The sequence below is a fragment of the Colias croceus genome, chromosome 5 (assembly GCF_905220415.1).
Source record: "Colias croceus chromosome 5, ilColCroc2.1".
NCBI lineage: Eukaryota > Metazoa > Arthropoda > Insecta > Lepidoptera > Pieridae > Colias > Colias croceus.
In genome coordinates this window covers 7,032,525-7,045,410 of record NC_059541.1, presented here as the reverse complement: position 1 = coordinate 7,045,410, position 12,886 = coordinate 7,032,525, and the positions used below count along the sequence as shown (strand labels likewise).

Sequence of the window (12,886 nt, the reverse complement as noted above, 5' to 3'; positions counted from 1 at the left end):
AAAGCGGTAAAATTCATCAAGATATTGGTAACACAATTTATTTCATGTTTGGCATAAAAGGGGCGTAGCAACATTATTAGTTCCAATTAACGTGTAACCTCAGCACATATATGGACAATTAAATGGAGAGATACCTTACTTCCATTAGGAGTTGCCGCGCTGTTTACATCAATTAATTGCTAGGTTAATTTTAATGCTCGCATACAATGACCAGGTCATAAATGGCTATTTCATTACAGCATACACTAGACAGGCGTGGACTCGTAGTATAAAAATATCCCACTGGGTAATATAAATTGTTTCATACTGTTTCAAATTTCAATAATCTGTGGTTTATGTATCGACAATACATCATATAACATCAATACATTTCTAATCCGTTCAACCATTTTAGCGTAAAGGAATCGCATACACATTAAAACCTACAAACATTCGATTCTATAATGACAATTGACAGTGGGATAGATTCGTAGATACCAGTTGCGTATAGTATATAGTATATACGTATGACCTAGGTTTCTTTATGTTTACTTTATTTTTTTTATTTGCAGAAACTGTATTTTATATTTTCTACTTCTGACGCATTTACAACATGAACCTATTATTAGATGGTTTACTATTTTGGTATAAATATCAGACGAAAAATAACCTTAACACAACCACTACTTTTTATAAGCAGCATTCCGAATCTCTCGAGTATTTATCCACTTTTACGTTTATTCTAAAAGCATTGAGCTGTAACATTGTCTACCTTTACAATATTCCAGACAAAAATAAAGCCATTATCAATGTACCCAGCTTAAATGAAACTTCGACGGTGTATGGACGTTGAGGCAGGAATGCAATGCCACAGGTCGTCTTTTTATGCTTCCTTTTAATGTTATTTTCTCGTTTATGACACTATAAAGACGATACCGGCCACTACGCGTAATGAAATCTTGTGTTCAATACCTGGTGATAGCGTTCTTGCTATTAACAAATATAAATGTTCATAGAGCAACGTTCTACTTGTAAGGGAGCTGATCTTGTGAATTGAAAATGTTATAATAACTTGTAGTGCAACATTTTCTCGCTGACTCTACAATTATTATTATCATTCGATTTTTGTTATAAGGATCTCTCAAAGGTAATAATAATAATCAGTTCTAGACTTACTTATAAAATAAGTTATAAAACATTAATAACTGTTTATATATTGGTAACAGTATTAATTCATAATACCATTTTAGGATTATTAATCAATTAATTTGATACAGCAAACATCTTAACTCCTTTTCTAAAATCCAATATTATTTCTGTATAATATAGTTTGACTTTGAAACTCGTCAAAGTAAACATCTGGCATAGTATTAGCACAGTATTAGCGTGCTGGGCCCGCATCGAATAATAGTTTATCTTCTATGCCAATATTTATCAATAAATATTACAATATTAATTGTAAAACAAACAAGTAATAAGTGACTTGCATCTACCGATATTTTACATCTAAAACGTTACAAAGACCATCAACTATGTTCGAATGCTGCATAACCAAAGATATTATATCTAAATTACAAAGACTACTAGTCTTTGTAAATTTGAATAAAAACAAAATCTCTGAAGAATATTAAAAATCAGCATAAGTAATAAACATAAAACTTTTTCTTGGCAAGGGCTTTAATGATGGACGATTAAGTCGCTTTCTGATGAAAGTATTTGAATTTTAAGATAGTTGTAAGTAATAAGAAGTGAGACTTCTGCTTAAGCACTTCTATAAAATTAACTACTTTTTAAAAGAAAATACATTTTACGAGAAATATAAAAGTAGAGTTCGGTGTCCCCGCGGGCGATTTTTTCAGAAAATTATTATAACGAAAAGTTTTATTACTGTTTAACCCTAGAAAGATAATCTGCGTCAAAATGACTCCTGCGTTTTCGAAATATAGCTGTATCTTTTTAAATGTCGCGAATCCATAACTGTGCTTATAGGACATTTCATAAGTCACTGAGAGCTACGCTATGGTATACGTTTCAATAAAGTTAGTGTAACCGATTTTGAAATATAACGACTACGTGAGTCAAAACTACGCATGATTATCTTTACCGTGACTTTTAAGATTTTGACTTCTATGGTAGTTTGAATATTTTTTAGCTTATTATTACTGTATATTGTGACTTATGTTACAAATTTATTTTTATACATATTGAAGCAAATATAGAAAACAATTGGGGATAGAAAATTGGAAGAATATTGTATACTAGCCGCTCTTATGCAAAGCGTTGAGGGTGAAGAAACCGATAGTGAAGTAGGAGGACCAGAAAATTGAAGACGTCGAGCAAAGTGACACAGAAGAAGTTTTTTCCCGATGAGGTACAAAGCAAAGATGATATATTATATTCAAGCAAAAGGCGGAGTAGATGCATTAGACCGAACGTGTTACCTGATGTTCAATAGTAGGAAGACAATGAGATGGCTAATGGCTTTATTTTATGGAATCAATAAAATTACCTGCATATTGCATATTAAATTTATAGCCACAATGTTAACTACAAAGCACAAAAATATCTGAGTCCAAAAAACATGAAATATAGAAGCATGGAACTGTCTTCTTTGTTTATGCGTGGGTTTTTAGAATCACCAGCTTAGATAAGATATTTGCGTGATAATATCTCCAATTTGTTGCCAAATGAAGTATCTGGTACATCATAAGAAAGTACTGAGGAGGCCTTCTGTAAAAAAAAAAACGTATTTACTATACTTTTTGTCCTTCTGAAATATGACGAAAGTCAAATGCCTCCTGCAAAAAATGTAACATAGAACATATGTCGTGAGCATACGTTGATATGTGCTAAACTTGTTTCTCACTATTTTTTTATATAACTATATGTACAACATATATATAACATACAAAAAAGTCTGATAATTGTGGTCAAAAATAAGTTTTTATTGGAAATAATACGTGTTACAAGAATTGTAGATTTAAAGCAGACGTTTAATGTTTTCGTTTTTTATATGTATAAAAATAATCAAAAATAAATTATTTGTAATATTAATTATTCTAATATAACTGTTAATATAAAATAACTTACAATTTATAGAAAAAAAACAATAGGTATACCTCGACTTTGAGCTAACTAAAAAACATGCGTAAATTTGACGCATGACTATCTTTCCCGTACTACTCAATATGATTATCTTTCTAGGGTTAAGGTTTTCTACTCTTTGGAATATGTTACGTTGTTCCGGTATATTTAAACTTTTTGAAAGTTATGTAATTTAGTTACAGCTGACTAAACACTGTAAAGGTAATGTGTGGTAATGTATTTCTACGCTGAGTTTGACATGTACCTAAAAATCGTTAGTTTTGTAAGAAAAAGGCAAAAGATTACGATACATTCTATTAAGATAAAATTTAAAAAAAAAAATAAAAAAAAAAATTTAATCTAAACTGATTTCGTTTATTCTTCTGTTAAAATATAAATAAAAGAACTATTATCACAAAAATTACTCGAACGTACATTCAATGATCCTGCACGAATAAAAAATATTCATAGAAAAAATTACATGGTATAAAACTTTGAAAGAAATAAAGTATTTTCCCAACTGCTAAGTCGAGGAGCGTACATTGCATTCGAATAGGGAAAATATACTTGTATCACTTTATCGTTGGAATTGACAATGTCGTACACGTTCGCTCTTTAATCCTCAACTATTTGAGTTTATGCCATATCTCACTTATTATTACACAGTAGTACAGTACACACTTATTATTGGAATAGTTTCTTTTCTATGCATGTTAATAATAGTAGGTACCTACGTGTCTTAGAATTGAAATGTAAAAAAAAATATACCGGCCGAATTGAAAACCTCCTCCTTTTTTTGAAGTCGGTTAAAAAATGATAAGGAATGGTTATTGTAATCCAGTATAGTGTAAACGAATGACCATTGTTAACCAGAATATTAATGAAACATGAAAATAATAAATTAGAAAAACTTTATTCAGCTAATTAATGCGTGTTTAAAAACAAGAGGTAAAATATATTCCTTCAAACATATTATGTCAGGGATGCTCCACAAAGTTTTGGGCGGTTAACTTTTCTGGTCTCTTACCCGTAGCGGGATTAAATTTTAAACTTGCACTGACTATCCTCATAAAGTTGATGAGTTAAATTTATGCTTCAAGAGGACTTGTATGGTTAATTTTTCATTTGATTCACATGGTCTCATACGTATGACATAATATAAAAAATACTTACAATTCAGAATTTAACAGTTTTATCAATCAGAGTTTATCAGAGTTTCATCAGATTATTGATAGTCAGTAAAATACTAAAATATTTTAACCCTTTCTTACATGCTACCAAAGCCACTTACATAAACAATTCATCTTATTTTTCAAGAAGTTCTTCACGAGACAAATATATTCGCTATTAGAAAACTTTGTTAATTCAATGTTCCCGAGAAATAATATTAAATATTTCAAGCTAAACAAGTCCTAGCAACTCGGACAATCTTCCTCTATTATATAATGGATTGGCGTTATTGCACAAGTTCGCGACTTTATTGATAGAGTTGCCAAAGTAATTTCGATAGACAGCAATGTGTTCCATTGATATTATTGGAGACATCAAATGATGATATCTGTAAATAACAAATGTGAGGAATCACAAAGTTTTATTTTCACATGTGTGATACAAACGTGCTGATCGATTGGTTTATTTCGGTTACGGCGAGTTATATGAGAAATTATTTGACTGTTAATAAACAGAGTTATATTTAATTTAAATAAATTTAATTTAAGCAAATAAGTATCTATGATTAACGTTAAATGTAATATAATCGTTAAACTTTTCGAGCTTTTATTGTTGGAAAAACTTTGCAAAGCAAAATATTCATGATGAATATAAATTGATGTCGTTTTGTTATGTTACTAAATAAGTTACAGAGCGGCGTACGTAATAAAATATAGTAGGTAATATAGAAGTAATATGCAATATGAATCAAGTTTGTTACATAATTCGTCTAAACTTTAAAGCAAATATAGAAAACCAAGTTATAATAAACAATCATTGCATATCTATCATAATACTTTAATTTCAAATAGCTAGGTAACACCATAGATAAGACTGAGAGTATTAAAAATTAAAATATAATATTATGTTATGCTTTTAAAATTACTGGACTCATGGTTTTTTTTCCACATAAAAATTGGTTGTGTTCGTATTTGGAGGGAAGCGAGTGCGTCTTAAGTGTTGCTAAATCAATACCGTTTTAATCGCCTCTAACGAAATGGCTTCGGTGCATTTCATCGGTCGTTCTAAAGAATTTTCTCTTTTTAATATGAGCATCGATTCCAATTACAAAAGATCAAAGAATCGCCGCGCGGCCCACTTCGTCTTTGTTCAAACGAAAGATGAATTATTCAGAGAACTGGAAACGTTTCAATTGGCCAGCTATAAAAAAGGAAACGGTTCGTTGCTTTTTCCACTAAATTAAAATTTTTCTTTATTTTCGATCACGAAATTTTATTCGTCAATGTTTAATTTTCAAATGATTTTCAAATTTTGTTCTTTCGTTGGCGCTAAAGAAGGGTATTCTTTACAAACCTGTCAAGGCGAATATTCATCAGTGAGCTTTGGGGTGTTGTTGTTCAGATATAAGCGTTTCCAGGTAATGTGGCAAACTTTTACATTTCCTTTCGTTTAGAGTTTTTTTTTTGTAAGAATTTCTTTAGTTGTAATATTAATTGAACACTCCATAGCAACAAGGTAGTAGCCACTAGAAATAAAACGTTTTGTTCTTTGTGTATTTTTTACGTAAAAATTTATTAAGCTAAATTAATAAAGTTCTCATTTTGAATTCCTAAGAAATAACCTAGTAACATCTTTCCAATCGTTTAAAAATACATACATTCATTGTCACAATTTCAACCATTTGTACAAAAAAAGTAATTTTAGGTATCATTAATTCATGGTCACGACACCTGCATTTGGTGATTGAGGGAACAGCCCGTACAGGAAATTATTAAAACATAATTTATGCTCGCAATTTGTACGTTACTTCAATTCCTTGTGTCGTTCATCATGTCTGCCGAAAGCGGAACGATTAATTTTGACAATCATCAGTAAAAACCATTCAGTTTATGGATGGTGCCACACAAACAGCCACTAAGACTTATATTATATGAGTATATTAATAATTTAAAAATAACCACCATTGTTGTCTCGGTTTATTGGCTTGTTTATGGTATTTGATTTGGCTATGGTAAGAAATATCTAAAATATTGAACGAGTAGACAAAAGTTAATTGCAATTGGACTACCTAATTATTAATTGTTGTATTTTTAAATTTAATAAATTATGAACTTTAATTAAAAATAAACATCTCGCGAAACTAATTAAGAGAACTGCAATAAACTAAGCAGATAACAATTTTCCACCATAACCACAAAATTAACGATAAACAAAATCATATAATTTTAGATAATTTCGCGAAGTATATTAAGATTTGGAAAGAGATATAGATAAGTTGTTGGCAATGACGTCGCGCTCGCTTCCTGGCTTGGCTTCCGTTGGAAACCCCTCGCTAATTTTATTTTCGTACCGCCCTAATTCAATAATGAACTCAAACAATATTACTTTTCAAAATTTAAAACAGTTTAGAATATAAAATAACCTTTAACTAAGACTAAGATTAGGAGGGCTTTGTTATGTTGAATCAACTTATTAAAATCATGAAAAAAAATTTAAACCTAATTTAACAAATAATTGTTTTGCTAACACATAGGCAGGTACTGAATTAAATAATAAACAAAGTATATGCAAGTTCATATAACAGCTAATTATTAATTTTAATTTGAAATCGAAGGTTGTTCAATTTCTTTTAAATATGGAAATACATGTACATATTAAATAGATGACGAACTATAGTAAAATTAACATAATAAATGTTTATAATAAAATTTCCTAATTATAAATGTTATTCACTATTCATAGAGCTTTATCTTAACAACGACAATAAAAATTATACAGAATTTTATTATCTTCCGCTTTGGGTTCGTAAGTCATAATTCAAAAGAAATATTCATGAAGAAACTTTAGTTCGAGAGTATTTATGGCGAGAGGAAAACATCCCACGTCCTTATTTTGTAGTACCTAGTAATAGAAATGGTAACAATGTGATCGTTTTAATAAAAAAGGGGTTTCCGAAGTCGGAATTAACACTTAATTCCAAAGTCCGAGAAAAGTCAAGGTTCGATTAACACCCAAACTGCCGAAAATTTTCCAATCAGCCTCTGTAAATTGGAAAACTTTTATATGCGTTCAAACGTCCAGGTACCCATTTCTTTCGTGGAGTGCAAACTTTTAGACCCACAATGCTATTTGTGCGAAACATTATGGAAAGTAACTGATTCCAACGTTGATAATTGCAATGTTTTTATAAGCTTTTATTTTACACGCTCTGTTCGTACATTCACGGATGTATTTCGGTTCGAATATCGCTATCAATAGACACAATTTTCAAGCACTCGCTGGCATTCGATTGGACTGAAATTTGGCATAACTTTGCAACTTCAGTGACAATGCACTATCGGTGAAAATATATCTATCTGATGTTATAGCCGAAAGCCTCTGATGTTATTACTTTAACTGCGTTTCATAAAGCCGTCCTGTTTCGCTTTCATAATTACGTATAAGTACTTCTCGACAAAATATTTTATTTAAATGTTTTGTTTCTTTTTGACACCTTAAAATGAAGTAAGATAGTAGAGATTAAAATAAAGCCTTTTACGCGCTGCGGTTTGCTAAGCTCAGCTTGAAATAATAAACGAATTATCCAAAACTATCGTCAATTTGAACTCAATAACCGAGCATTATAACAATGTTGTTATTAGTGTTGGAAATTGGTTTTTGGCTCGATATCGTGCGCGACCGCACGCCGTTTCGCGGTCATTAGCAATTTTGGCAAAGCTACATCAACCGGCTTCTAACTTATGACTTTATGAGATTCCCACACGGATAAATAACTTTTCGTGTGTGTAAAAAATATTAAAATAACTATAATAGATTCAAAACATCACATATATTAATATCCAGTAGTGAGTTTGTAATAAAGCATGGCATACGAACATCGAAAGTCTATTTAAGCTTTTAACAGACTAGGAAAAAATCTGAAATTGAAATGTCTATTAATATGTCGCAATGATACAAACGACGCAACATGTGAGTCAGCAAAGAGTTTGTTTTTTCATTACACCAAAATAATTTATCATCACATTTTCACTTTCCTTTCCATGCCAGCGTTGCTAAAAGACCTAACTAACATTTAACTCATAACAAAATACAGAGCTTAAAAGCAAATGAAAACAATAACCTTAATGAAGTATCGTCGTCACTCGGAAGCTGTGGTTTTCATGTAAATATTACCTGCTAGTATTTTTAATTACATATTAGTATTCTAGTCCTGTACACCTCGCTCTCATTAGTACACCTTTGTCTTTACAGTTTATTAACACGAGGGGACGTTGGTTTCTGTACAGCTTAATCATAATTATGTAGGAATTCAGCTTGTTTTCCACAAAGCGTTTTCATGAGAACTAAAAATGTGGGTTGTGATTTTTAATCACACTGACGCTTATTGCCCTGCCCTCTTTTACTAGATTTTTTTAAGTAATTAAAATTGAAATACGTTTTTTTTTTAATTTATTTATTTCGAATATAATTCTAAAATGTTGTGAGGTAGACAGCAATCGAATTATATTAAAGAATGGTATATTAAAATCGTTAAATGGAAAATCGGTTGGCAAACAGGAAGATTTCAATAGATAGAATAATACGAAAATTCAAAGATATAGGTATCCAATAAGGATATATCTCTGAATTGGAGGAAACAAAGGAATGTAACGGTTAAGTCCATAGCTATTTTTCGAGGCGTTTTTATCCACAAAGTTAAATATCACAGCTGAATTTTTTTAAATATTATATGAGCTCTTTAGATAATTAATTGTAACTTCACATTTCGTAGGAGTGGGCAGGATTTAGAGCAGAAATATTATAAATTTGGAATTAAAGGGCCCTTAGTCAAATTAGAGGGTGCACTTGAGAATATTACGGAAAGGTGGTCTTAAGCACTTCACCGTCCCATTCAAAGATTTTATTTGAAATTATCTGTATGGTGTATGGGCTTATAAATATAAGGTATATGTATCTATACCTTAAATGTTAACAGATTAAAACCTAGTAGTTTGGATTATTTTTCAATTACGAATAAATTATATTTATTGGATGATTAGCTTGTTTTTGAATGAGTATAATCATACGGATATTATTATTTTTAATTTTTAAATTGATTAATAAGAATTTTTTTATAACGCGTTTCATTAAAGAAACGAATCTTCAATAGCGGCCAAAGCTGAGACTGACATATGGTAGGGTCAGCAAAAAAGAAAATAAAAATTACGTAAATGGATAATTGTTTTAGGTATTAATTATTTCAATTTGTTTGTTGACAAGCTGTTTTGTTCTGGTATTTGTGTATTTATATGAATTATCATATTTTTACATATACGGAATGCAACAAAATCCCCATAATACCATAAAACTGAACAACTTTTCCCAAAGAACATATTATGTCAAATTCCAATAAAATATTATTATCGTAATCGTAAATACATACCTAATTGTCATTGTAAATTTATGATAAAAACTATTATAGGGAAAATCAAATACTTTTTAGTGATTTTACTTTACCCTATTTTTTTGCATACCATACGGCTGTATGATGTGATGCCAGATGCTCATACGACTTACGACAATAATGCCATCAATTAATAATATTAATAATAAATTGTATGTTTAATATTTTTTTGAGATTTTAAATGAAAATTTTCTTTGTTAATATCTTTTCAGTATTTTAATATTATCTACTAGATTCAACATCGTCATCTTCTGAGGCTCTACAACCGCAATCCAGGACTTTCTTCCAGCATTCTAGATTCTACTCTTTCTCCTTTGCCCGGGTTCCCTATATTTTCATACCTTTATATTTAAACTGAAATATAACGAGATTACTTATTGATTACGTATGGAAATTGGACCGGGTTATTTATATTATGCAAGTAAAAATAATATACCTACGACTTATTATATTACTTGAACTGTAGCTACAATTAAAATGTCTTAAATAAATTACTCTTATAATTTGATATTTTTATTCGCTGCCCGTAATAAAACTTAATTTCGCGTAATTTAATTCTTATCTACTGCGGCAAAGCATATCTAAGAATAAATTTCGTAAATTATTCATGAAGAAAGTTTTAACGGCGACATGATTTTAAAACCGACATTTGTAAGCCTTGGTACGCAGATTTTTGCAACCTAAATATACCTAGTTCTTATTATGTAGAATGTAGATCAATAAAAATTAACAAAAGAAGAAGTAGGTAGGTACTTAGTTAATTAAAAACAGTTGCCGCCGTGTTAGGAGATCCTGGTTTTTATACCCACTTGAAGGTGTGTATGGGTTCAGTTATAATTCTCGCACTCGTATTTTTATTTATTTTGAACCTGGATAGATAGAGCTAGCTAAAAAAAGAGTGAAGCTAATCCACAATTTGAGGTATTAGTTAGTGAAACTAATATCTTTAAAATTATGAAAAAAAAATCACATTCACATACACAGTTCAATAAGAATAATGATAGGATACCTGAAACACAACAAGCAGTACACACTCGTCTTTATTATTTAAGTACACAACAGTTGTACGTCATTCATTTAATTCTGAATCTCAGCCTTAATTTACGCTATAGGATCGGTTGTTTCAACTTCAATAACAAAGTGAAATAAGAAACCAAACAGTGGAGTCGGAATCATCGTTTACGTTAGACGTACATTTTGCTATAAACAGCTTCAAACATGCTTACAGCCTGAACAAACTCCCAGTTAGTTTTGCCTTTAACTAACAGAACATTAAACTAAATGAATGTACAAGAGCATTACCGCAACGTTGCTTGTTTTACTTTTGGTATTTTTACTTTTTCCGTTTTATTTGTGTTCCACAATTGGAAGTTGTGTAAAACATGTTGATTAAGGATTAAATTTATACGCATAATTATTGCGTAAAGTAGTTAAATTACATTTAACATATTTTTTTATACAAAATGCATAATATCACTGATGGACATGACTCGGTCTAAGTATATCAGCATTACAAGTTATTGAAATAGTGGGCCTACCTTAACAGCAAAATTTAATTCCGTGTACTTAAGTAATAGTACACGGAATTAAATTTTATGCAAGTGCATATAAAGAAAAATACAATATAGATTATAGAGTAACGCAAAATCCTTCCTAAATCATACTCATTACTTTAAACGGTGCGACACTTTTCTTCGCCAGAAAATGAACCATACACTAAATCGTAGTAATTACAACGCAGAAAGTCATTCATTTTTATCGTGATATAAAAATATTATGAAGGGTTAAAGAGAATTACTAGCCCTTGCAAAAATAAACAAACATAAAAACCATCACAGAACCTAAGCACAGAACATCACTTTTCTTCACTAGTCGTGATGAAAATGATTCACTAAACTCAGATAGTGCGCAGTAAATGATTAATTGTTTCGAGCGTGATTTACAGGAAGCCTATTGTGATTTAAATGCAAATCCGCTTATGTGACAAGCGTGGCTATTGGCGTGGCTACCGGCCTCAATAGGAGTCTAATTTGTGCAAAGCAATCAAATTTCTATTAATTACCACGTCCTAATTATCTGTATCAGTTTATGAATTATAGAGCAGTAAGCCAAATGTGAAATGACGTAAAAAAAATGATTACAAACTGCATTAACAATATCAATCAGCACTTGTCTTTTATATTGTTTTAAATGTATACTAATCTAAAGCTATGTATGTAAGTTCTAAAATGTAACATACAATATGATTTACTTTAATTTAAATTGAAAATAATATGTAATTCCTGTAAGAACGATAAGGAACAGCATACGCAAAATTCGAGAAATATAATTAAGTTTTCATAAAATTTTAATTAAACATATTATTTTAACAACGATTTCCCTTACCGTCACATTATTACGTAAGCTTATTAATGCTAATATATGGCTGAGGATAGCCTGAATATCAGGAATAACGATGACGCTCGGAACGCGTCTGAAGATTCATTGTGGTTAACCGCAACACGCTGCTACATGCCAGCGACACTGTCTCTATTACTCGTGTACCGAAATATGTACCACGCAATCTACGTACATCCAATAAGAGGAATACCTGATGCATTGAGAGAAACGGCACGGCTGTTGAAACCTCCTGTCTCTAGATCTAATCGTAATGAGTGTTCATTTGTTTTAAATAGATCCTATCTAGCAGACTTTAGTAAAAATCACTATCTAATAGTACATAGATATTATACTCTTGTTTTCATTAAAAAATTACATATGGTAGAGATTTATAAGACGCTAGAGAGAGATTAAATAAAATATATCCTTCACTTATATATCACTAGTGGTCCGCCCCGGCTTCGCCCGTGGTACATATTTCGCAATAAAAGGTAGCCTATGTCCTTTCTCGGGTATCAAAATATCTCCAAACCAAGTTCCATGCAAATTGGTTCAGTAGTTTAGGCGTGATTGAGTAACAGACAGACAGACAGACAGAGTTACTTTCGCATTTATAATATTAGTAGGGATTAATTAGATAAATAATACTAATTAGCATATTATCAAAAATCTGTAAAATATTTATATTTTCTATTTGTACATTAGAGACTAACGTAATTTATCAGTTGTAATAACCGCAGGTATTAACAATATATTTTCTTCAAAAGTATTTTTTCTTTTTAACCGACTTCAAAAAAAAGGAGGAGGTTATCAATTCGGCCGGTATATTTT

At 30.6% G+C, this 12,886-nt stretch overlaps 1 long non-coding RNA gene across 1 annotated transcript; it reads right to left on the bottom strand.

The window, feature by feature from the left end:
- Nucleotides 1-2,493: 2,493 nt before the first annotated feature.
- On the bottom strand, nt 2,494-3,189 carry LOC123692083. The gene is made up of 2 exons (XR_006751481.1): nt 3,099-3,189; nt 2,494-2,709 (listed from the first exon to the last, which is right to left on the bottom strand). It is a non-coding gene; the product is annotated as an uncharacterized LOC123692083 (long non-coding RNA).
- Between the last annotated feature and the right edge of the window lie 9,697 nt (nt 3,190-12,886).